This window comes from Podarcis tiliguerta (assembly GCF_965153285.1).
Source record: "Podarcis tiliguerta genome assembly, chromosome: 9".
In the NCBI taxonomy this organism is placed as follows: domain Eukaryota; kingdom Metazoa; phylum Chordata; class Lepidosauria; order Squamata; family Lacertidae; genus Podarcis; species Podarcis tiliguerta.
Genome location: NC_139542.1, coordinates 45,704,293 through 45,732,168, shown reverse-complemented (window position 1 = coordinate 45,732,168; position 27,876 = coordinate 45,704,293). Strand labels below are relative to the sequence as shown.

The following is a 27,876-nucleotide window of genomic DNA, read 5'->3' as shown; positions in this document are numbered from 1 at the left end:
CGAGCAACAGGAGCGCACCCCGCCGTGGGGATTCGAACCACCGACCATGCGATCGGCAAGTCCTAGGCACTGAGGTTTTACCCACAGTGCCACTTACTTCCATGCTAACAAAAAGCTGAACTACTATGAAAAGATTCCTCAGAAACATATTGTCAAATGCTAAGTTTTATTATAGCTGAATGCAGCATCACAGATATTACTATCTTGGTCTCTATTTCTTGCCTTTGTACAATGCTAACAGAGAAACATTGACTACTTTAACAACCTTGAAGCGAACATCGGGAATGTCACCAACAGCATGCCCTTTCCAACCAAACCCACCAACCACTTCATCGTTCTCCTCAATGAAGTTCAGACAACCATATTTAGGAACAAAGGCTGTTATTTTCCTTCCATTCTTGATGAGCTGAACTCGGACACACTTCCTGATGGCAGAATTTGCCTACTTAGCTTCAACCAACTTTTCCCAGGACAATTCCTTTGGCATGGGAAGCTCCCCCCTTTCAAAGCAGTACCCAGATGTGACTTCTTGTATTGTTTGCCATGCCATTTCTGGTCTCGGCAATGACTGCCCAGCTTCTTGGCTGTCTGAAGCCCACCGCACTTGCTCATCTTCCTCCTGCTGCAGCTGTTGCCGGTTCGCCCGAAGGAACCCAAGCCTGAATGGGATATCTGAGATGTACTGGTTTCTGGAGCCACTCAAGGGTGTGTTGTCCTCTCACATTGCGTAGGCTGTTTAGAGTATGCAACTGGTTGTTAAAGTGCCTGGGAGATCAGGAGGGGAAGTTGCCAAATAGGAGACTTGGAATTGAGCTTGCTGATCTTGTTCTTCTGAGAAGACCCCCAGAAGGCAGTGGGAATCCTGCATCTGTTGCCCTAGATGACACATCCATGGCTGTGTCAAGCAGAGAGAGAGAAAAATAGGATGATACACCTGTTGTTACCAGGCTACCTTACATTAAATTAAGTTCACATTTAAAAGTGAGCCTACCTACTTTGCCCTTTCCAAAGCAATACACCAACAGCCTTTCTTCAAAATTTGCATGTCCCTGAATTGCACAATGCAGTTCTTCAGCCAGGTTATATGTCAAAAAATAAATATACACTAGGGGAAAGTGTGCATATAAATGCATATATTAGAAGAAGAAAATGCAAGACACAAAAACGCATTTTGTTAGGGGAAATTGCTTTGCAAAAATATGCTTATTGGGGAAAATTGCATACCAAAAATTGCGCATGTTTTGAGAAATTGACACTAAGATCCTAATGAATATTCACGATAACTTTTTCCATGCCCCCCCCCCCCCAAATCACAAACTGATATAGAAATGTGGAGGACAACATAAGACTGGAAAAAATGGCAAACTGATGCCACATTTTCCCATACATTGTTGGCACTGGAGAGGGTGCTGCTGCTTGCAGTGCAGTTGGGTCAGGATTGGTGCTAGGTGCTTGTACTGCTTTGCTCTGGTGAGCCACCTGGCTGCTGAATTCTGCACCCGCTACAGTTTCCAAACCACCCAGAAAGGCAATGCCATGCAGAATGTATTGCCTAGAAATAGCCAGAGTGTAGACAATAGTACTTAGGCTGTCCTTGTCTAAATTAGGCCAATGCTGGGCCATGAGCCAAAATGGATGGAAGACACTCTGTGCCACCAAGATCATTTTATTTATGAAGCCATCAAACAGAAGGAACCTCCAAATAAAATATGACAATGATGACTAAAAAACAAACAACTCTTACAGTAAAGCAAACAGAATCCAGACCCTACAAGTGGTTGTAAACCACTCTGATTCCTTTTTTTCTGAATAGAGATATATACATTTTTTATATATATAAATAAACTACTTATTTATTTAAGTTCACACATTCCAAAGCAAAAACGAAAAAAAGACAAGATGTGTAAAAACTTTAAAAACAAAACAAAACAAAAAATTCTTATGTGTTAAATATGTCTACTTGCAACTCAGGATGTTGAAACATCTTCAGACTTTATATGTACCAAGTAGCACAGATAAGAATTATTTTAATCATCCAGTGATTAAGCTGTCCAGAAACAGAAAATCACCCAGCTGCTTCAACAGCAGACATATAAAACTTGTGTGACAAAAAAGGATCATTAACCAATCTGATTTTCTTGTTGGGAGGGTTTAATGCTGTTGGGTCTAGTATTAAATGTAGAATTTGATAGCAAGTCTGAACATTTTAACGATGTGTCCATGAATATAAGGCATGCATCCACTGGTGACTTTATGACTTCTCCTCTGTATAATTAGTAGTATCTTGTTTATGAGCTTACTTCTGTTGCCTCAATCACATGAAAATGTGAAACCACTGTAATAATTTACACCCACTGTATGGCATTCAAGATCTAAGTTTTCTTTTCATTAGCATGGAAATAGTCACTATAATAGCCTCTGTGTACGCCGACCAAAACAGAGGAGGGGAAAATCCAAGGCCAATATTTTATCTTTAATATTTCATAGCATGGTATTTCTGATTAAACGACCACACGTTAGATCTGTCTTGCCAGCATCTGCTCCAAGTTTCTATAAAACTCTCCCACCCCAGAGTTAACAAGGATAGGTAAGCACACTTAACAAGCTCATTAAAAAAATGTTTGGCTGTGCAGTCTGGGAGTGAGATTAATTATTGTCACTGGAGAAAAATGACTCGGTGGATATCTGGAAGCTCAGAAATCTGTGCCAACGGACAAATTATTTAATTTTCCTTTGTGTTTGGTTCTATAATAGTTCCCTCATCCCACATCTCCCTCTCCACATTCACACAACATAGCTGGAGCTTGTTAACGTTATTTGAGATAGAAGAGATTTGGATTCCAAATGTGTGTGTTTTTACCTACTCCCAAGTAAGTTTGTACAGGATTGCTTTTTAACTTTTCTGTTGAAATCAATGGACATCAAAGCACTTCAGTTTAGTCAGATTTGGCCTGACATATTTAATATCATAGTGGTAACCCAATTATACAAAGAGAACACAAATCCCAGTTGTGTCATCTTGAATATACTATCTATAGGATATATCTATTTTTCAAATCCTTGCTTAGCATCCATTTACATTTTAATGGATATCATATTACTGGCATTAGGGGCGCGGGTGGTGCTGTGGTCTAAACCGCTGAGCCTCTTGGGCTTGCTGATTGGAAGGTCGGTTGTTCAAGTCCACACGACGGGGTGAGCGCCCATTGCTCTGTCCCAGCTCCTGCCAACCTAGCAGTTTGAAAGCATACCAGTGAAAGTAGATAAATAGGCACCACTGCGGCGGGAAGGTAAACGGTGTTTTTGTGCACTCTGGCTTCCATCACGGTGTGTCATTGTGGCAGAAGCGGTTTAGTCATGCTAGCCACATGACCCAGAAAGTTGTCTGTGGACAAACGCTGCTCCCTCGGCCTGAAGCGAGATGAGCTCCACAACCCCTATAGTCACCTTTGACTGAACTTAACCATCCAGGTGTCCTTTACCTTTTTTACCTTACTACTGACATTATAAGAAACATTTATGACTCCTGAATGAGCTCGAACAACACGAGAAGCATATTCTTGTGATCTTAGCATTTGGGATAGGTAACCAGTGCTTTCATTTGTATCATGCAGTACCAATTGCATCCAGCCAATCATGATTTGCAGAGGATTTGCCTTCCTACCCCCTTTCTGGATACTTGCAATGCCTTGTTCATTATTGCTAATGGAACCTGCATGAATCCATACACAGGATAATATATCCTACTAATACAACAGCTTTGTCCTTATTTGTTTGAGCTGACCTTAAGTACTGAGCATGGCTGGCTGCAATGTTCTGTACCATATGGGCTACATCTCAAAGACATAAATAGAGACTTATGAATCAGGGTCGGGATTCTCCTCTGTTGAATTTCCTTCAAGTATTTACAAAATAAGATGCTGGGGGTAAAAAAAATTAATATATTTGAAGCACTTTTTGACATATGTTGGGCGCTGCCACTGATAGCTTACAATAATCTGCATATTGCACAATTCTGCAGATATTTCATGGTGCAAAAAGCTGGAATTATATTTAAGAGCCAGTGTGGTGTAGTGGTTAAGAGCGGTAGATTCGTAATCTGGGGAACCGGGTTCGTGTCTCCGCTCCTCCACATGCAGCTGCTGGGTGAGCTTGGGCTAGTCACACTTCTTTGAAGTCTCTCAGCCCCACTCACCTCACAGAGTGTTTGTTGTGGAGGAGGAAGGGAAAGGAGAATGTTAGCCGTGCTGAGACTCCTGAAGGGGAGTGAAAGGCGGGATATCAAATCCAAACTCCTCCTCCTCCTCCTCCTCCTCCTCCTCCTCTTCTTCTTCTTCTTCTTCTTCTTCTTCTTCTTCTTCTGGATACACCTGCAGGAATCTGTGGGTTGTGTCCAATGCTGTGTGCAGAGAGGTCTGCTCAAGAAACAGAACTTCCCTTTCCTCTCCCCGCACACCCTCAAAACCTGCTCCCAGGAATTGGAGCACCTTCGGGAGCAGATTTTGAGGGTTCAGGGGAGAGGAGGGGGAAGTTCCATTGTGGAAACAGAACTCTGCTGCACTAGTGGAATGGTAGCATTAGATTTGACCCCCTATATCTAGAGCACATGGGCAATGAAAAGTAATTTGGAGTATAGCACTGAGAGCCCTATGATGTATTCTAAAACACTGGGCTTCAACTTGGGTTTCAACACTTGCCCTAAGTTGCACTACTGTCATGAAAATATATATAATTAAAAGACAGGGTGCTGTAACTCATGTTTGGGCTAAAGTTGGGACTGGAGACTACCTTCCTAGAATAAAGGTTCTGATCACTGGCAGTCTATTATTGCAACTACAAAATGTGATAGAGTGCAGTGATCCTGTTCAATGTTCCAGTCTGTCAGCCTTGCCCATCCCACTGATTTTTTTTAACCCTGTGTCTACCTGGCATTCTCAATCCTCATTGGCTATGTTTGGGGTCATCCATCCTCTCTGTTTTCTTCATTTTGGCTACAGAAGAATGCACACTGACCTTCAAAAATAAGAGGACATGATGCTGCAGTAGAGCATCTTTAGCAATCCTGGGAGATGTTAGGTTTTTTTATTTACACCATGTCATAACTTTATACAGCTGAAATTTGTTTGGTGATGGGCTGCTCTGTCTCCTCTGCTCTCTTATATGTTTAGGGAAAAGTCATCTCTTTCAAAAGCATCAATTTTCTTGGATACTCCGCTGCAAAATACCTTTCATTGCAGCAGCTCTGTTTTCAATTTTTTGGCCGCTGCTATGTTAGAAGACCTGCTGCACACGCAATATCTCCCAGTTGTGCTAAATAAGGCTAATGTGTGCCAGCACTTTCTGTTTCATATATGAACAAAATCAATAAAAAAGGAGAACTAAAGAAGGGGGGAAACCCATAATGAGCCCAGCTTTCTCTAATTCTCAACCACATAGCCCAAATTTTCACTCACTTACAGATCCTGCCAACTTCTGAGGAAACCAATTCATCCTGTTGTGAGTGGCAGATTGAAAAGAGCTTTTTCTTCCATTTGTTTTTCTCCCATTTGTTTAAGGTTTTGTTCTGGTTCCTTGACAGTGGTCAGTTTAAAAGAACATACACTTATCAAGCCAGTACTGAAAGACCATGGCTTAGTGGTAGAGGGCATTAGCATCTCCAAGGAGAGATTGGAGAGAATCCTGGACAACTGTGGTCTGTCAGTGTATAAAATCCTGAGATAGATGGACCAATGACCTGACAGCTTCCTATGTATACCTCCTTTTCCTGAGAATGGTTTGATCAGCACAGATGTGGTATTTACCTCATAACCTTGGCACCAGAGGTCCTTATATATATGTCAAAAAATCAGTAAGTGAACTTGAAAGTGTGCGCCCAAAGACTTCATATTATGGTCTGTCAAAAGTTTCTTTTGAGTTATTAGCATGAAATTTTGTGCCTCATAAAATGGGTGGCCTCTATGACAGCAAGCCATAGATTTCTTCCAAATCATCACTCGCTCAGAGAAGTGCCCAGCCTTCTTTTCTGAAGGGGTGGTACCAATTCCATGTGGGATTTCAAAGAAATGAATAGAAACTCAACAATTTATTCACAATCAGGACAAATGTCTGTAGTCCAAGTCCAAGTGTCTAGGACATGTGTATTTAAGCATTACTTAATTGTGTGTGTGTGGGTGGGGGGGTGACTCTTGACCAGGATGGGCAGGTCTGAGAGTGGCAGGTGTATAGAATTCAGTCATTACCACTCCTGTGGACTATAGCCTTGTAAAGGTAAAGGTTAAGGACCCCTGGATGGGGAACTGTGAATGATAAAGCATTAGAGGTGGTAATTAGAATCACTCGTGAAGAATATTCCACCTATGTATCAAGTGGCAATACAATTCTGGTACATGCTAAAGACATTCTTGTTTATCATGACCTTTGTTGCCTTTTAATACAGAATTGTAAGTATTCTTATGGACAGATTTTAATTATATTTACATATTTTTGCATTGCATATTATCATCCTTCTTAAATAAATATATACATAAGGGTCGTGTTTGTGGAGATTCAGGAGTACAACCACAAGCCCAGAAAGAAGGAATTAATTAGAAGCCCATGGGAACAGATGGGTATTATTAAACTAATGATAACATTAAGGAAGGAGAGGGAGTATAAGGACAGATTAAATAATTGGAAACTGGTTGTGCAATATATAAGAAAAGAGTAGGAAATTTCTGGGGCTGAGGATAGATTATAGGATAATGTAATGTAGACTAATGTAATTTCAGGAGTATTGGAAGTCTGAAATATTTATTGCTTATGTCTTATCTATTTGTTGACCTGCTGATTTATGTATTTCAAATTTATAATCAGCTTGGTAATGAAGTGCCATAACAGTATATATAGTACAAAGGTATTTACTAATAGAGAGCCAGTGTGGTGTAGTGGTTAAGAGCGATAGACTCGTAATCTGGGGAACTGGGTTCGCGTCTCTGCTCCTCCACATGCAGCTGCTGGGTGACCTTGGGCTAGTCACAGTTCTTTGCAGTCTCTCAGCCTCACTCACCTCACAGAGTGTTTGTTGTGGGGGAGGAAGGGAAAGGAGATTGTTAGCTGCTTTGAGACTCCTTCGGGTAGTGATAAAGCGTGATATCAAATCCAGACTCTTCTTCTAATAATAATAATAAATAAACAACACTCTCTTTATTTGCATGGATCGTTATTTGGGCTGACTCACACTCTTTCCGCGATGGTCCAAAATAGCCATGCTTTCTTCGTTCACTTTTCATGGATATTTGCATGAAATGGTGGACAAAACACACACGCCCTCACATTTTCCCTGTTCAGCATGCTCCCCCCCCCCCAAGACCTCAGAAAATTTGGTTTTCTTTCTTTCTTTTTATTCAGATCACTAGTTTCACATATGCCCCAGTGACCTAGTGTGCTGCTCCCTGGTCAGTTATGGCTTTATAGATAACTGTAACCATTTCCTAGGTTACTCTTGTCATTTACACCTCTTTGGTCTATGTCTCCTGTCTAGGAATCAACACTACCACTTTAACGATTCCCTTTTGAAATATCATTGCCTTAAACCAATTGTTTTACTCCTCTTCCTAAATTGCAGTGGAAGGATCATGACTGAGATCAGTGGTGTGCGGTGAAGTTTTTCATGGGGGAACAGTTAGGGCTAGAGGCACCAGCTTGCAAGGGCAATTGGGTGGGGGCGCTATCTTGACACCATGCGCATGAGCATCGTGCCTCCTTAAGTCAGGCAGAAGCTTATTGGGCTTTGGGAAGGAGTCACCAGGCATCTGAAAGGATGCTGGAGCCCTCCTGCCTCCTTCCCAAAGCCAGGTTAGTTTTGAAAAGGTGGCAGAAGGGCTCTTGGACCCGTTGGAGCATCGCACCACCCTCCCTAAGCTGGTCAGAAGCATGAAGCATAACATTAAATGAAAAGGGGGTGGGGGAGAGAGAGAACAGTTCATTACAATAAAGAGAGTACAAAACCCCAAGAAACAGACCCAGTAAAACAGTGCCGAGGTGGGGGGAATTGGCAGCAAAACTTAACATCCAGCACATCATCTCATTGATGAAAACTAGACACGATCCTCAAAGTGTGAACCTTTGGGTAGTATAACTGATTTCAGCAAGTGACTTGAGAATTCCAGCACCCAGCTTTGATTCTAAACACATCTGTGAACATGTTCTGCTGATGTTAATGGGACTTAGAGATCCATAGAGTTGGAAAAGACTGGCAAGTCCAACTTTCACCAGCCCTTTCCATCTAGATCAAAGCATATAATCCATACCATGTCAATATGTTTGGGATGCAATCGCAGCATTAGAAATCTGCTTTCTTTCCCCCCTCTGCATTATTAAAGTTAATGTATATTCAATGGCAGGGATCCAAAGAGTCACTATAGGTGCATCCAAGGGATTGGCCATGCCTAGTGGAATTTTTTACTTCCTTCCTTTGAACAGCTAACCCATATTACAAGCTGTTTTTGAACCTCCCCTCTCCCCAGTTTCTAAAGAAAGTTGCCATGTGGCTTACAGAGCTGCTGTTTAAGTAACGAAAGTATAAAGCTCTCTTGTGTATGAGGATCTAGTCTAGGTTCTTTGGAGTCAGGCCAAATTTCTCTGCAGGGCTGAAAGTAACAGCCCCTCCTCCCCAAAACGAAACATAGCTAAGATTCAATTAACGCAATTTGAGAGAAAGCCACTACAATCAGCCAACCACAATTCAGGGCTTTAGCCAGCATAACTTACATAATGGATATCAGGCCACCAGGGAACCCTAGGTATACTTTTTTGAGTTCCACCATGGGAGAAAATTGGGATATAAATGCAACAAACATGTCTTAGAAAGACTTGAAAGTATATAGATAAATATCAGGTTGAATGCATTTTTTTTTGGGGGGGAGGGTATTTTACAGTACTTGTATGTTGGGATAGATTAAATGCTTGCGTAGAACTTCCATCTTGATCTACTGTGAACAGTGTCGAAAATAAAAGATGCAACATTCTGCAAGTACCCATATGATTCCGCCTGCTTTCACAAATGCTTGTGTGAGTTTCCAGTTCACAAGAACAGATGTAATGTGCAGTTGGAAGCCAAACTTCTACATACTCGAAACTGCATTTTAGAGTATCAGGAGTTGTGGAATCTGTAGACTTTATGGTCGATGAAACACCTGGATCTCATGGGGTATCACTCAGCAGGGACAGACTTTGGTCTTTCAAATTTTAGCAGTGCCCTGTGCAAGGCCAAAATTTGGCTCTCCCCCTGCCTCTCACCTTCCGTTCTGCTTAGTGCACTATGTCACAGCTCCAGCACCCACTAGGCTCAGCACCCAGTGCAGTGGACTGGTTGCACTGCCCGAAATACACCTCTGCAGTCAGGTGAATAGATCACTGATGTGAGCAAGACAAAAGGCTCAAGGAATACTCGAGCTAGCTTTTCATATACAGTACACTGTACTAGTACTATAATTGCAAGGCTTTTTAATTCAAAAGGTTGACAAAATAATAGGCTCCACCAGCAGACTGAAGGCATTTCAGGATCCTTCCGCTCCTCTTGTGAGTTGCTGTTAATTCCCTTTCAAATGTCAGTATAAATATTGTTTCGCCAGCTTGTTAGTTTGCAATTAGTAGGAACTGCCCCCTCAACAGGGACAGAGAATTGCATGCAAATGCTTTGGAGGAAAATGTACTCCATTGACCTGGCATACTTACAGCACAATTTAGCAAGTATGTTGGAACAAATTGCTCCTTTTAACTATAAGCCATTCCGTTTCACACTTTTTAATGAAGGCCTGTGCCACACACCAGAATACTTCTCACCTCATTGCTACTCATAAAAATCAATGATGCATTCAAAGGCTCCTCATATCTCCCATATGAGATTTAAAGGAGACTTGGTTCTCCCAGTTTGGCACAGAAGAAGAGGGAATGTCTTTTCCCTGTTCCTTTGAAGTTGATAATTAGGATGTTTACAAGATAAAAGAACTCGGAAATTTATCTGTGTAATTTCACTGCTGTCATGCATTAACATTCTCTCCTCCTCTTTTCTCCTCCTACCCAACATCCTTTCTGCAAATCCTGTCTCGGTTGCTGTTTAGAGTTTTCTCAAGGCATAATGATTATTTTCATTTGTCTAGAATGCAGCAATACAGCATGTGTCTCTATGGTGAGTGTGTGTAAGTGGAAGAATAAACACAGAGAAGCAAGACCAAAATAATGGACTGCACTCAGGATTTAATAAACACCTAGGCAAACAGCTAAAAGGTTACATGAAAGGAACGATGCCATTTTAAATTTAGATTAGTCCTTCATTGGTGTTAACTGTCCTTGTGAATAATAAGCACTCTTGGTACAACTACAGTAGCAGCAAATCACTAATCTGTGAGTCAGGCCACAGGCTACCACAGAGTTAGATCTATATATATTTACACCCACTGATTTGCAATAGCGTTGTGTATCTATTGTTTTGTGGCCTCTGTTTTGCTTTTGCTTATAATATATATATTGCTTTTGCTATAATAGCCAATCAAGACAGAAATATGTGATCTTTGGTATGAGCACCACCAGCCTTACTTCTATAGTGTAATAAAAGAATCAATAATTACAACATAATGAAGCAAACTCTAAACAGACTGAAACTTTGTGTTTGGCAAAAAGAAAAAGAAAAAAAGAAACTGCAAACAATTCCCAAGAAAAATGTATGCATAAATGAGTGTTATTTCTATACTCTTCAAAACTACCTGTAAGAAACATTGCATAATGGACAATCCAATTCAAATAACTTTATTGTACTAGCTATTGGCCATTGCAAATCTGAATCAAAAATAGATACACATAAAGGGATGCCATGGCACAAATAATAGTCTCTATTTAGATCTCTGCATCTCCCTTACAGTTTCACTGCTATATTGTCCAGGGTCTTCTTTCTGATCTTTTTGGCCGCCAGAGCAAAAAGGGAGACTTTATGAGTCACTGAAATGTTTACATCGTTGATGAGAGTGGGGAAACGCTGGCAAAAGCCTGCCCTGGGAAAGTGGGGGTACGTTCAACCCATCTGGCTTTACCCTGAAATTAACCCCTGGTTTCAGGTAGGTGGGCTGGAAAAGCTTGTGACCTTGGAAAACATTTCCAGTTGGAGTAGACAATACAGGGTTAGATAGACCAGCAGTCTGTCTTAAACTAAAGTAGATTCATATATTTATGTTGAAGATGGCCAGGTGATATTCCACTAAAGTGGTGACAATTTTAACTGGCTGCTGCCAACTCTTGATGGGAAATGCTGTGTGTGTGTGTGTGTGTGTGTGTGTGTGAGAGAGAGAGAGAGAGAGAGAGAGAGAGAGAGAGAGAGATCAGTACACGAGGGCCACTCAGATTCTGCATCATGGATTATACTGTAAGATACAGCCATTTATTTCAAACACTCATCTCATGATGCTATCTGTGACCTTTTCTGTGCATCCACTTCCAGCAGTAATAATAATAATAATAATAATAATAATAATAATAATAATAATAATATCTTTATTGTCATTGCCCCCTTCGGGGACAACGAAATTACCTGGCTGATAATGTCAAATACAAAGAAACACTTTAGCAGAGCTGTTTTTTCATTAAATTGGTCTTTTGGCCTTACATAGAAAAAACAAACTCAACCCCAAGCAATAACCAAGTCGAGCTATGGTAAATATATATGGATTGAGGTATGTTAGGAGAGGTTTTGGAATAATAATGCCACAGCTTTGTTTCATTTGGAAGCATAAATCCATGTACACATACTTGGCAGACGTACTTCTATCTAGAGAAAAGACACAATAAAATGGGAGGAAGAGAAATCCACTGGCACATCACATGTTGACAGCTTTTTGCAAACTTTTCAATATTCTCTTGTATGCATAAGTTTTAGTTTTTGTTTATGAGGTCCATCTAACTATAATTCACAACTTCTGTTAGCTTGTAAAATTTGATTGTAAGATCTGTTGGACAACATCAAAAGGGAGCAACTTGATCTGTCACAAGCCTATCTTGGTGCCAAAGGCAAGCATGACATTTCCTTCCACTCCGGAAAAAAACCTACATTTACGTTTACGCCTGCTGTTGTGAATGACAAAGATACAAACAAAAAAAGTGCCTTGAACCATTGCCAGTTACAACTACTTTCTCATCCAAGATGGATCCTAGATGGCATTCTTCTCCAACAGCTTCTTCCCAAGTTTATTTTAGAACACACACACACACACACACACACATGTACTGTGTGTGTAAATGTGGTGCAACAATGACAACACACCCACCCATGGCTGAGAAAATCTTATCTAATCTAAAATGAAACTCTAGCTGCATTCACACGGCAGTTTATTCCATTTCCCCAACGTTTCCCTAAATTTGTCCATTATATTTGAGCTTTTACATGATGTAAAAGCCAGTTCCAGAAAACTAATGGGATACAAGTGGATATAGTGCAAGTTTAATGCTCATTTCTATGTTATTTGATTCTGGAAAATATCTGCTTGCAGCCCCCATAATATGGAAACATTTTCCCACCATTTTTACAGGTTCCTGCTGCTTCCACTCATGTGATGAGCCGTGAGGTGGCATCAACGGCAGATCTACTATGAAACTAATGAAGCTTAAGCTTCAGGGTCCCTAATCCCAGAGGGGTCCCAGGAAAAAACCTGAGGCTACGTTGCTTTAAAATGTTGGGTCTAGTAGACCCAATTGGAGTGGCCCAACTCAAATTGATTATTATTATTTTGTATATATTTCAACAATTCCAAAGCTTGAGAGTCAGTAGCACCACTATTATAAACATTCTCTTGTGCCTGTGTAAATTATGCCAGAGCAGTAACTACCATCTGTTGCAGTGAAGTGCTTAGAAGCCTGATCAATTCACCGTGACTTTTGACAAGCACAGAGCCAAGCTGCATGGCTTCGGCCAAACTTTGGGAGTGGGGTAGGGTTCATCCCTTTTCCTCTATAGCTCTGGGTTTGGAGAAAGCCTTTGGCTCATCTCACCCACCAGATCATGGTGAGGAGAGCAAATGAGACTCTTGAATCCTCTTCTAAACATTCTAGCACACAAACAAACCAACAGTTCATCCAATTTGGGCTACTGGGCCAGTACTGCCAGCTTTACAAGTGTTTCACTACCCACCCTGAGTAGATAGTCCATGATAGAGTTCAATGAGCTGAGCATCTCAGCTGGTCACTTGGGCTGCCTGCCCCTAAATTTGGCCCATCTTCAGCCTTTCTCATGGCACACTTCTAAGCCTGCCCAGTAGAAATGGTCAGTTCTGTGTACACATGCCTTTCTTTGAGTACAATGACCTGCTCCCTCCATTGAAGTGAAGGTGGTGAAGGGAAGGAGCTTCCACACAGAATGGCCTTTGCTTACATAGAAGTTCCTTTGGCATTCTCAATCAGGGTGGATGGGTATTTTTCAGCAACCCATGATCCTTCATGAATTTCAGTAAGGCTAGACAGATTGGACACAAACATTACAGGTTTCTTGAATCCAAATTTTATTTTATTGGCTAACTCAAAATGCCAGTCCAGGAAACTTGCAATACAAACTTTTGTACTAAAAATGACTTCAAAGAGGGTCCCCCCGCCCCAGTTATCCTCTCCTTAACTCGAACCATCAATCAATCAATCAATTGAAAGATGGCCTTATACATTTGACATCCTTGCCCAGACTGTACACGGAACCCTTGTCTTAATCGCTGTGACTTTTTATACAATGCAGGCTCTCTTTCTGCTCTGAATGTCACACTCCCTCTTCCTCTGAGAAGAATGGCTGAGAAAGGAGATGGAAGCAAGGCTCGTCCCTTCTTTTAAAGGTAACACATCCATGTAAAAGAGCCTACCTTTGATTACTGAGGTGGGTCTCCCATTGCCTGGGTGTATTATTCAGTAAACTGTTTACATTAACAACCCTTTGTTGCAGGTTCTAAATCTTCAAGGCTGCGAGTTCAGGCCTGCCAGCTGGCAGACAGAGAGGTACTTGTGCTACAGTTGACTGAGGTAATTAACAGCATAAACTGTCAGAAGGTGACAGCAGGCAGAAAGTTCCTGCCCTGGGGTCACAGCTGGACTCCGCCAGCTTGCTCCTTGGTTTACCAGTAAAACTAATAATGGAGGGAATATTAGTATTAAATTATTAAACCAGAGGCAAAAATGAAATTTCTCGTTTCCGCCCAAGGGGTAATTGAAGAAAAATTAGGGCTTATATTTTGTAATGCACTTAAGCCACCTCTGAGGAAAAAATGGACAGAATCTTTCTGCACACAGATAAGAAATTGCTGGCTAGAAGCAAAAGTTATTTAGTGGGCATATTAACTTTAGATATACCAGAGTTTGAGGGAATGGCACACTAGTGAAATCTGTACACCTATATAATCCAGAATGGCCCACTTTTTATTTGGGTGTCAGTCAATTAACTGAGCCACACCTTCCTTCTTAAAATGTATGGTATAAGAGGTATCAGTAAGCTTGGGGGAACCCCAAAATTTACAAAAGTACAAATGGATTGGGGATAGTCCAATGAAGACTATGCTCAGTGGCTGTAGAATGCTGACTAGCTGTTGAGCACAATGGTGGGAATGGAAAACTGGGTGGAAGGAGGAACAGAATGGAGCAATCCATATTTGCTGTGTCTTAACATGCTAGCTAATTTTCAAGTATTGCACAGTTTCCTTATATGTTACTTTACCTAATAGCCAGCCCTGCCTCCCCCTCCTTTATTTAGTGCATACAAACCCAATTCAATAAAATTCTGGGGCAGATTTCTTTTCAGACTTTGGGTGCTGTGTCGCTATAAAACTGTCACACTAAAAATAACAGCTATTTGCATTACAAGTGGATTTGTAATGATTATATAATAATACTTTATGAATGGCTCTGGATTACCAAGAATGAGACTGTTGTCCAAAAAACCTCAAACTATGCATAAGGCAAAAGTGGCAGCCAGAGCAGAGTTAAAGAGCCAAGTCCTAATCCTATTGAAATCAGTGGCAAACTCTTGCTGATCTCAGTAGGATCAAGATTTGGCTCACAGCTGACAATGTTTCATAGTGTTAATGCAAAAGGACTCTCTGTGCCCACCATTTCTAAGCAGATGTTTGGAAAAGTCCTTTTGTTTTGACTTGTTTAAATAACTGGGATGTACTTTGTTCTGACACAAATACAGGCAATCTGGCAATAACAAAAAAACAACAACACCCAGCTAATATACCATTGGAATAACTGGACATCTGACATACCCCCCCCCTCCTTGCTGGTTCTAGGGCTTTTGGTCTTTATAAAAATTGTGTAAATGAGGAAATAGTGCCAACAAGCTATTAGCAATAGCAATTTCCTAACTGCAGTGGGAAGCATCCTGCATGTTTAAATAAATATTGTTAACGGTGACCTCTTGGTTTTACTGGGAATGATAAGGCAATTGTTTGACCTCTATGGAGCACATACAGTATTCATGGCTTGAGCGCAGCAAGAAAACAGGAAACAATAAATCAGAAATTAGAGCACTGATTGTTATACCTAATTGCATCAGACTTCTGCTTAATTTCTCGCTCTGTCATTCTAACCTTATTTTCTTGCCAACAGGCTTTGCAAATTGCTGGTGTCACGTACAAACAGCAAATGATAATCTTTAGTTCCTATGATTGACAAATGAATGAGGGGGAGAACATAGTTTATTATGGAAGAATGAACTGAGACACACACCAGATACCTGCTCAGATGGACTTTTAATTCGCTTACCATAATGGGTTGCGTGGTATGGTTTTTTGCCAGGGGCATGGATTTGGGCACTATGACTCATTAATTGGATCTGAGCTTGGTCTGATAACCAAGAAAACGGGGGAGGGGAACGCAACAGAGTTTTAAATGGGGGGAAATGGCAGGGATTGATCTGGTCAAGGAAAGAGATAAAATTGTGGAAAGGGCACTTAAGTGAAATGTGAAAATAGCACCAGCTAAGTTAGCCAACATGTTCAGTCTTTAAATAGTGGTATTTGTTGTGGTGAGGTTCAGAGAAAAAACAAGCAACCATGTAATCAGGCATTCAGACAAAACCTTACTTTATTGCAACACAACTAGACTGATGGAAAAGCTCCACCCAGCAAGCAGAACTGGAAGAAAATTACAGAAGCCCAGTCAGGCCAAAAAGCACAAACCTAACCCATTAGCATGTACAACAGTACTATTGCACATTTTATCCTGCAGAGTATCATATGGATATGCTGGAAGATGAGGTTGGACTCCCATTAGGGTCAGTTAGCATGTAGTTAAACCTTCTAGATCTTGAAGTACATGCTAGCTGACCCTGATGGGACTCCAACATCATCTCCAGGGCGGCAGATTCATATGATACTCTGTAGGCTAATAGTTCTTCATTTCTGTCTAACAACTGTGGATGATGTATTGTACAGCTACATAATCCCTGTTCTGTGTGTTCACTCCAAAGTAAGCCCAATCAGACAGCAACCCAGAACAGATTTCCTTAAAAGGGGACACTATTGCTCAGTGGTAGAACTCATAGTTTACACGTAAATAGGTTCAATCAAGGGTCCTAGGTCTCCCCAGCTGGGAAAAATCTCTGCCTATGAGCAATCACCAATTATAGTAAACAATAAATGGCTAAATAGATCAAGGTGGGTTTCATGCATTCCTTGGTGCTGGTGATGATAACTGATACCATAATTTCAGGAGAATTAATACAGTTGTGGATGAAAAGTACAGGACTCTTGGAATAAGATCTAATAGCTATGAGCGCTCCATTAATATGTTGTTGGCTGGTGATCAGAAGAAAATTTAAGTTGAGTAAAGCCTTGGAATAGTCTTCCAAAGACAGTTGTGGGAACAAAACAAAAGAAGTGTCAGTGGTTTCAGAGGAAAACTAGATGCATTTCAGAAGAGTAATCTGTGTAGTATTGGGGAAGGGCTGTAGCTGAGAGGGAAAGCACATGCTTTGCATGGAAATGGTTCCGACTTCAATCTCTGGCTGAGATTGACACCTGTCTGATACCCTAGAGAGCTCCTGCAAGTCAGTATAGACAATAATAAGCTGGAGTAGTGGTTCCCAATTGGGGATTCACAGATCCCAGGGGGTCCGCGTAACCCACCCAGAGGATCTGTGCCACATACTCATCAACTGTCCAGGTCATCCAATTGTGGCCGTGCTCTCACATGAGAGCACAGCGCCCCAAACCCCATGAGATTGTGGCCATGGCACCCAAAAATGTGCATTTTGGGGCACCATGCTCTTGTGAGGGTCATGTGACTTGTACAGGAGCCCGACCCGAAAGACAAACATCTCGGTTTTGTACTGGAAAATGTTAGAGGATATGGTGGCACCATTCACCTAACAAAAACTACCACAGAGATACCAACATTTTTAAAAGTAGGGGGTCCATAGCATGGTTTTGAAGAACTGGGGGTCCACAGTTCTTAACTAATGGTCTGTATAATCAGTATAATCTTCCTGCGTATGTCAAGTTTCAACCAGGGCTGTGCATTTTCTGTGCTAAAAGAACATTTCCATCTGCATTGAGAACATTTAAATGTTCTGATGTGTAAAACATGTGTGTACTTGCATAGTTTGCATAATTGTAATCTGCCTTTGTTTGATAGAAAGGCTAAAAGCTAACTAGGACCCTACAACCACCCAAAGAGGCAGTGCTTTAGATTACAACCTTAATGAATGACCAAATCCATTTGGGAAAATATGGTTCTTCTGTTGTGCCCACAAAATCCTGGGAGACTGAGCTGGGGTTCAGTAGCCCTTTATGGAACATAAGAATAAAAACATAATACAGTCTCTGTTGCTATTGTAATCTTGCTGCTGCTTCAGATTATTTTATTGTGGATAAATACACATAAACCCTATGTGCTTTTAGATTGCTGCCTTTCATTTACGTGGCTTTTCAATTTGTAAACCGCTTTATCCTGGATTGTAAAACTACCTTGCAAAGTGGAAAGGCACAGCTTGCAAAATTAACTAATTAAAAAAATGGATGAATTAAAATGGGATAGTAAAAGGATTTAGTAAGGAAATTGATCCATAAAATGCTAGATTTGAGTTATCTTTTCCAGGAATTAGTATTACAATTAATCTGTGCTCAGTTACAGAAGCATTCCCTTTTCATGGGCTTCATAAATTGCTTTCATCAAAGACTTTGCTAAAATATTCCAAAATCTTTTTATAAAAGTTAAAGATAAAGCCATTAGGCACAGGCATTTTATTGCTTTTTAGGTTTTTAATTTCTTGGACTCCTTCCTTCATTGTAACTTGAGCATCCATACTTTGTTTATTGCCATCTCTTAGCCTGCTATTTTTAGATTAGAAAAAAATATTTATCGTATTTTGATCAAGATCATTTGAAGTATACCATTTTAGAATACCTTTTGAGCTATCCAGCTAGTACTTCATTACTTTATTCATTGAACAAAGTTAAAGACATCAAAATGTTTTCTTATTGCTGGGTGAAATTATGATCATTACATCCCCCCCCCCAGCTAGTCTATAAACTAATAATATTTATTTTTTCCCTCATAATTCAAATAATCTCTGACTAGTGTAAAGCATGTTCTGATACATTTCATGTTAATCTAATGTATTCATTGTCAAACAATTTTGTTAGTATTATAAGGGATCTACTTTTCTTATGAAGGCCTTCTGAATTCTCAGTATCTGTTTCAAAAGGTTTCTCTCTTCATTTCTATGTTGGAATAATGCTTATTCAAATAATGCTTTTTCAAATATGGACAAGTAGTGACAAGCACAGTATATGTATGCATGCGTATAGGTATACACACACACACACGTATATGTGTGTATATCTATATCTATCTGTATCCATGGACAGAAATTTTAGACATACAGTGGTACCTCAGAACTCGAACGTAATCCATTCGGGAAGACCGTTTGACTTATGAAACATTTGAGTTCTGAGGCGTGGCTTCTGATTGGCCGACAGCTAAGTTTTTGCACAGCAGAAGCCACGTCGGACGTTCATGTTCCCAGGAATGTTCAAGAACCGGAACACTTACTTCTAGGTTTTCAGCGTTCGGAAGCCGAAATGTTCGAGAATGGAGCCGTTTGAGTTCCGAGGTACCACTGTATTTCTACTGCACACACATACAAATGCTGAATGATTTTTTTTAACCAAAAAATATTCAGAAGAAGGCTGAATTTCAAATTACATAAAAAACTTTCCCTTTATAAAAGCAATGGGTCTGGGAAGAGCTGTGAATAAGAAGAGAGAATTGGTGGATGCTTCTGTCAACGTGCCCATGGGTTGTGGTACACAGCATTAGGAATTTCCTCAATTTATTGCTTAATTGATGGTTCAATATTTACAAACTCTCTAAGCAGCGTGCACCATTAAAACAATAAACAATATGATCAAAACAAAAACATGACATCAATAAAAGCCTATAAAAGCAAAATACAGGAATTCAGACAAATAAAAACAAGGTCCAGTCTTATGGATCAGCCTGGCAAAAAAAAAAATATGCCTTTACAAGACATCTGCTGCTTCACATATGGTAGAAAGAAGGGAATCTCATAGTACAAAGACAGTGGTGGAAAATGCCTGTTTTCAGATCATCACCCTATGATGTTCTGTAGGTTTACAAGCCAGGACAACAGGGAAAGCAATTAGAAATCATATGATCCTACCCTCTTCTGGTTTCTTTGAGTTCAGTCTCAGATACGAGCATCACAAACTAAAGCTAGTAAAGGTCACCTGAAAAGATGGAAGTGCACAGTTTGAAAAACTTTAAAAAAATAATATCAAAAGCTGTGCTGAGGGGCTGTCATGCAATTAGTATGCTTCAAAATACTTGCTAGCACTTTTTCAGCTGATTCCTGGTTATCTGATTTTGGGCTAAGTTCTAGAAGACTGAGTTGAGTTGACCAGTGCTTTTTCTTCCCCTAAAAAAATGTTTAGGGGTACTCCAGGAGAGCCAGTGTGGTGTAGTGGCTAAGGGCGGTAGACTCGTAATCTGGGGAACCGGGTTCGCGTCTCCGCTCCTCCACATGCAGCTGATGGGTGACCTTGGGCTAGTCACACTTCTCTGAAGTCTCTCAGCCCCACTCACCTCACAGAGTGTTTGTTGTGGGGGAGGAAGGGAAAGGAGAATGTTAGCCTCTTTGAGACTCCTTCGGGTAGTGATAAAGCAGGATATCAAATCCAAACTCTTCTTCTTCTTCTTCTCATTTTCCTACTCATATTGAAATACTGCCCCTCAATGAGGCCAAACTTAGATTCACAAAATGCTTAGGGGTATGCGTCCCCCCAGAAAAAACAGCACTGCTTAGGACTCAATGCTTGCAGCTAGAGTGGGGTTTGTCTAATACTGGGAGATCAGCATTTCAATCTTCTAATTTCACGTGTATCCTTGTTCAAAAGTATTAATTTCACCCATTAAAATATGTTCAAGTTTTGGTAACATTCAGTCCACATTTATGGAGCTTTTTCTATCTTTCTACTTTGAGTAGTCATTCTTCAACTTCTCTTTCAGTTCCTACAGTATCACATTGTGTTTGACATGTGGGTCTAATAGTAACCTGAACTCCATGTATTGCAGCTCCTACTAAACACACATAGCCTCTACTAAGTCAAAGAGTTGCATGAGCCACATACCTTTGTACAGCTCCAATAAACAACATGGACTGATTAATTTGCACCATCCTAGTTTTCACCTGTGCAGCACATTAAATTGCACAGGCTGTTAAATGGGACAGCTTGATAAAACAGCCCTACTGTATTACATTGTGTTTTAAATCCCAAAATGTGTTGACCTACACCTCAATAAATTACAGCTTGTTAATATACAGAGCCCAGTAATTTCTCAACCTGTTAATTGCACAGTCCACTAGTCATGATGTCTTTGACTTATTGAAAAAGTCTTTACTGTACAGTTCAAATTCAGCTAATGGCATCTCATCCACAGAGAACAAGGGTGGGGAGCCTGCAGTCCTTCAGATGATGACTCCAACTCCCATCACTCCCAGCCAACATAGCCAACAGTAGTCAGCAATGATGGGAGTTGGGAGTCCAACAGTATCTGAAGTCCAAGTCTGACACAAATAGGGCCCTGGGTCTTTCATAGAATCATAGAATCATAGAGTTGGAAGAGACCACAAGGGCCATCGAGTCCAACCCCCCTGCCAAGCAGGAAACACCATCAGAGCACTCCTGACATATGGTTGTCAAGCCTCTGCTTAAAGACCTCCAAAGAAGGAGACTCCACCACACTCCTTGGCAGCAAATTCCACTGTCGAACAGCTCTTACTGTCAAGAAGTTCTTCCTAATGTTTAGGTGGAATCTTCTTTCTTGTAGTTTGGATCCATTGCTCCGTGTCCGCTTCTCTGGAGCAGCAGAAAACAACCTTTCTCCCTCCTCTATGTGACATCCTTTTATATATTTGAACATGGCTATCATATCACCCCTTAACCTCCTCTTCTCCAGGCTAAACATGCCCAGCTCCCTTAGCCGTTCCTCCAGGCCTTTGACCATTTTGGTTGCCCTCCTCTGGACACGTTCCAGTTTGTCAGTGTCCTTCTTGAACTGTGGTGCCCAGAACTGGACACAGTACTCCAGGTGAGGTCTGACCAGAGCAGAATACAGTGGCACTATTACTTCCCTTGATCTAGATGCTATACTCCTATTGATGCAGCCCAGAATTGCATTGGCTTTTTTAGCTGCCGTGTCACACTGTTGACTCATGTCAAGTTTGTGGTCAACCAAGACTCCTAGATCCTTTTCACATGCACTGCTCTCAAGCCAGGTGTCACCCATCTTGTATTTGTGCCTCTCATTTTTTTTTGCCTAAGTGCAATACTTTACATTTCTCCCTGTTAAAGTTCATCTTGTTTGTTTTTGCCCAGTTCTCTAATCTGTCAAGGTCGTTTTGAAGTGTGATCCTGTCCTCTGGGGTGTTAGCCACCCCTCCCAGTTCGGTGTCATTTGATCAGGATGCCCTTGAGTCCATCATCCATCATCTTTGTCTGAGCCCATTAGAGAACCAGCCAGAGTGTGCCAGTAGCATTTGAGAAAAGGACTTGCAGCAAAGGTGCAGCCTGAGAACATAAGGTGCTGCCTTATTCCAGGTCAGACTATTCACCCATCTGTCAGCTTTCCAGAGTCTGGCACTGTCAGAATTTCCACATCAGCTGACAAGAACTAGTACAGTGTCATTGCTAGGAAAAGGGGAGGGGAAGATGATGTGCTCTGTTCTATCTTCATTTTATTCTTGGTAGTCCTTGTGATTCTAAAATACATCAGCAAGACTTGTAGCTTATTTTTTAAAATAAAAAATTGCATTTCAAAAGAAAAAAACTGCAAGTTTTCAGAATTTTAATGATTAAATGTGAATTCTATAGTATTACATTCGCACAAAATGTCATTTTATTGCTAATTGAAGGAACAATTTTATGCTCCTGAGAAGGCCAGCCGAGAAGCCACTGGGTCCTGCAGATCTTCCTGTATGCGGGTGGCAAGGAAGTCTGCCTCCAGAAGCATCTTCACTGCAGGGCAGAAAGTTCTGCCACCGTTGTTCTTCCACCATTTGAGCTGCAACCGTGATAAGGACTGAATAACTGCATGTTGGGAACAGACTGGGGGAAGTCTTGGGTCTTCAGCACTTCTGTTCCTCACCCACCAATATCACCCGCCAATAAGGGAGACAAATGATACTAGCCCTGGAGTTATTTCCCCTCCAACTTAAATCATGGGGGAGGGGGAGGGAAAAAACCCTGACCAGCATTGGCCTAGCAGGACTTAGGAAGTGGAGGAATGGACTCTCCCCTCCAACCCCTGCCTTCGTAGGACTGCTCTTCCATTTCCCGATGCTTGTGATAAATTATAATCTAGATTCTTTATGCTAATTTGTTATGAAAATTTGGTTTGGAATAGATAACCTTCAGGTCTAGCTCTCTAATGATATACTTCTCATTTAAAGAAGCATAGCACTCTAACAATCAACCAAACTGGACTTTTCCCCCTTTCCCTTTCCCTTTTCTGAAGCTTTTATTGTGGAATGGTGAAATTTTTATTTTATTTTATGGCACTAGACCATTTGTATGTGAGGTGGTCGCTTTACACACAGGGAGTCTGAAGACAGGAGTGGCCACTGAAAATACAGAGACTGCTAGCAAAAGCGAATCTCTTTAAGAAGGCTTTTTACCCCAAAACCATTGCTTTCATCTTCCCCTGGAAAGTATACCGCTGCTAAAAGTGCACCCTCATTAGGAAGCCCAAGGCATTTAATAGCCAGTTTTATATGGCATGAATTATCCCTCTCAAGCTTCCACATAGTTATAAAATGCTTTCTAATTCTCTCTGAATTCTGCTCTCATGCCTACGAGCTATGTTCGCACACCTACTAAAATGAAAAGATCAGTCCCACACAGTATGTCTCTTACATTATTCAAATGCTTTATTGCGGCTTGGATAGGTATAATGCAAACAAACCAAGGATACAAACCTGTGTCATTGTTGCGTTGTTGGTCCCCCCCCCTTTTTTTTGGTGTGTGTGTGTGTAGCAGCCCAATAACTAGACCACCCCTTCACAGGTAAGAAAGCTATTAAACCCTGTGAATTTTCACAGAGGATAAGGATAGATTAATTTGCCACAGATGTTTCTATAACACCCTGCATGAGAACATTCAGTGTCCCATAGTTTTTCTCCTGTGGTGGTCCAGCATGAGTAGACTTGAGGCTTTAATCTAAAACATGTAAGAAATAGCAGCAGCTGGCTCAAGATTTTCTAGGGAGGTTTTGCTCGGCTATTTGCACTACTTCAAAGCCTTCATGTGCCCTGCATATGTATCCTACATGTAGCAAACATATAAAACGTAAGTGGAGAATGATAAAAGGCCAATTTTGGAACAGTCACGTAATACTCTTTATCAGCACGGCATAGGTCTCCTTCTGCCTCACAACCAGATGAAAACATTCTTATCATGATGGATGCCATGACAGCATACAGCAAAATCTGCCCTCATTTACACCCAGGCAAGCCCCTCAGAAATCGGTGGGGTTCCACAGCTGTAACTTAGGTCAGAATTTGCTTGTAATGTCTTTATTAGTACATCTGCTCTTCATTTTGGTTAGGCCGGTGTGTAGTTTTTGAAGACATGCAAAAAGACGGGTATCAACACCTAAAACATTAGATGCTATTGTGGCGGTTGGGGCACGGGTCTTGTATCTCTGCTTACAATTAATATATATGCAGATCTTGTTTTGTAAGAAGTAATTTGGTAAAATTTGGACTGAGAGGCTAATTAGAGAATCTAAAGTTTAAGAGTGTGGAAATTATGTATCAACTTTTTTAGTTCATACTTTGAATCAAACTATAATGTTACTCTTGGCTGGAAGTGAAAGATAATTTCTCAGTCAGCCACAAGCATACACCATAGATTAAGCAATCACAGCATTAAAATGTATACTTTCAGATACCATTCCAAGCACATTTACTATCCCCATAGAAGCATGGGCACTGCTGATAGCACAATCTATCTGCACAACCTTAAATCTTTGGCAGAGTTTAAAGTGACTTAAATGATTTTTCATTTAACTGAAAGAAGCCCCTGCCTCAACTAAATAAATTAGCACCTGTATTCAGAAACTGGAATTTGGGGTGGGTGGGCAGGGAAAGCCAGTTAATTAATGGATAAGTTCATAGATTTAACTTACTCTTAGCATGGTCTTAGAACCTGCTGTGCCCAAGACATATGGGTTTCAGATGGAATGTGTCAATAATTAGAGCTGCTGTATCACAAAATATGATATGGCACACCTGGTGGACATTCTTGTAGAAAAGATTTTGAAGGAGGGTGTATTCAAACCCCGCCTGACAAGTTGAAAACCTGTATAAGAACAATTCTCATAGACTGTGTGCATTAGATAGCAACTCACCACTCTTAGGGCATAAACTGTGGTCAGGATGAAGCTATCCATAAATATGGAATAAGTTTGATTTCTTTTCTTTTTTTCAATCTTATGTGTAGCACTCCACTTTTCTAAATCCATTTGTGATAATTATTTGTTAAAGTCCACATGAAAATCCATAGCATTTTAGAGAGAATTCCTGCTATCAGAGACATTTTTTTATAGAATTTTGTCTAATATACACATTTTTGCAAAGCAATTTCTCCTAATAGAATGCATTTCTGTATGATAGTTCTCTTAATATATGCATTTTAATGCACACTTTACCCTTTTGTATGTACATTCTTGTACACATTACTTGGCTGCAGAAGTGCACTGCAAAATTCATGTGAATTTTGAAGAATGGCTGTGATCCAGGTTGCATATTGTTTCATAAACTGCAAAACAGATAGCTTTGCTTTTAAATACAAACTGAATTGAATTTATCCCCCATCCTTACCCATAATGCCCTGCATGGAGCTACCACTGAAAACAAAAACCCCACGCTGAGTTATTTTCCCCCTTTCCCCTGTGCAGATTATGCCTTCCGCACCAAGCCTACACAAGTAGAAGTTGTGTACCTGCTGTGCAGTTGTCGGCAGAGGGCTAGTGAGCCACAAGAATTCAGTTCACCTTTCAGCAGTGAAAGTAAGAAGCAGCTCTGGAAATCAGTGTGAACACATTTGTTTTAAATTGCTGTAAATGAAAAGAGAAACCTGTGCAAGAAATTGCTTAGCAGCTCATATATCAATGTAAACCTATTCTAAATATTATAGTGGATTTATTCCACATTTTTATTACTACAAATTGTAGCAGAATGGGAGCCATATTTTTAAAATTCCTAAACATCTCTCTCTTTTGCTCTTTCTATCTGTCTGGTTCTCTTATAAACACACACACACACAGCGCCAAGGAAATAAAGTTCTGTCCATTTATTTGTTACAAGGAACCTTTTGCTGTCTCAATGCTGTTTATTATTGTTCTGCAAGATGTGAAGCTACAGGGAGCCAGGCAGAGGGTCTTCTTGGTAGTGGCGCCTGCCCTGTGGAATGCCCTCCTACCAGATGTCAAAGACTTTCCATAGACATCTGAAGGCTGCCTTGTATCAGGAAGTTTTTAATATTTGATGTTTCCCTGTGTTTTTATATTTTGTTGGAAGCTGCTCAGAGTGGCTGGAGCAACCCAGTCAGATGGGCGAGGTATAACTAATAAATTGTTGATGTTGTTGTTGGACTACAGTGCCAATTATCCCTTGCCATTGGCGATACTGGCCAATGGCTGATGGAAGCTGGAGTTCATCAACTTATGGAAGGCCACAGGTTCCCCATCCATGGTTTACTCCATAAAGAATGGATGCAATTCTGGATTCCTCTTCATTGTGTACATCTATATGCATAGGGGTTCCCTACAGATGTTCTACTGAACAGCCACAGATGGATGGGGTTGAACCTGCTACTGTTATGCTCTACTGTATGTCTCATTCTATGTTCAATAAATGACTAAACAGGGCTGAAGCTATAGCCTCATCTCACAACTTCTTGTTCTTGCACTTATTGTTGCAAATGCCAGTGGCATCTTCCAAACAGAAGAACCTTGGATAATTTTCCATTTCAAAAGTAGTACGCCTAAATAAGTAACTATCTCCCAAAGACAAGAAGTCCTAGTGAATTCTTCTGTACCAGCCACTAAAACATCATTGTCTTTGATTATTCATCTTTGAGAATGTATTGCATCACACATAAATATTGCAATCCTGACCTGATAACCATCTGTAGTTTCTTACATTCCTCTTAAATACCACCTTGATCTGGATGAGAGAGACCAACCCTACCTAGCAATGCATATGTAGATTAAAAATCAAGCACAGTTTACATTGTCTGAAATACTAACTCCAGAAAGTTTGTACTCAAAGTTTTTCTACTCTGTAGTGATTGTTTGCTCCCATCCAGGATTTCAGATAAGATTCCAAACATTGCTCAGGGGTTGGGTATAATTTATTATGACCAGGCAAAAGAAAGACCTAAATTCTTTTGGACTGCAATATCACAACACAGACCTTCAGAGTTCAAAGGGATAGATCTGCTTCTGTGACTAAATTATGACTGCTAGATAATCTGTAGTTGTTGGTGTATTTAGGGAGAGAGTTCTAGTATCATGGACATGGGCGATGCTCAAACCAAAATTACCAAACAATCACTCCATATATATTTGATTGAAAAGATCACTAGAGTAACAGCAACCCTAATTCAATGAATTATTTCCTGTCACTAAGGGCAGTGGCTTGGTTGGGGGGTGCGGGGGAAGGAGAAACCAAGATTTTGTTTCCTGATGACTACAAACTTCACTTGACAAAACCTTCAGTGCCAAATGTGGTTTCCATTTGCTGTTGGGAATTTATTTGTCCATGCCAAAGTTCAGGTGTGCCAGCTCTGTATAATAAGCCATTTGGATGAAAGCTTGGCTAGCTCAAAGGATTTTGATGGATTTTATTGCTGCCTTTTAAGATTATTGTTCAGAAATACCAAGTCTAATTTTGAAATCAATTAGCCATGCAGCCTGATGAGGTGTTTGCCCAGCTCAGGTTCACACCCGCTGTCTGCAGATTATTGTTAAGTTGAGTCAGGTCCCTAGTGGAGCTCTGTTTGCAGGCATCTGGTAGACACATGTCCGATGTCCTCCCAGAATGCTGCTGATGGTTTAAATAGCTAACCCTAATGAAGAAAGCCTAGCAAGTTTGCTGCTGTTTGCCAGCAAAACATGCCTTTTACAGTTCTCTTAACTTTTCCATGGCTAGGGAATACCTCAGGAGCTAGAGGCTGAAACAGATGTAAGGAGGGTGGAATCTAATTGCCCGCTATCAACAGATCAAAGGAAACGGTCTTCAATTCCTCTGTCTTCCTGATGGTCATGAAGTTAGAATGATATCATTCCCAGAAG

At 40.7% G+C, this 27,876-nt stretch overlaps 1 long non-coding RNA gene and 1 pseudogene across 2 annotated transcripts in view; both read right to left on the bottom strand.

The window, feature by feature from the left end:
- Positions 1-27,876, bottom strand: part of LOC310685426 — a 621,470-nt gene that overhangs the window by 524,139 nt on the left and 69,455 nt on the right. The window lies entirely within an intron of this gene.
- On the bottom strand, positions 150-13,985 carry LOC310685513 (small ribosomal subunit protein uS12-like; annotated as a pseudogene). Its single transcript, XR_014515496.1, has 2 exons — positions 13,866-13,985; positions 150-876 (listed from the first exon to the last, which is right to left on the bottom strand). The product of XR_014515496.1 is annotated as a small ribosomal subunit protein uS12-like (transcript).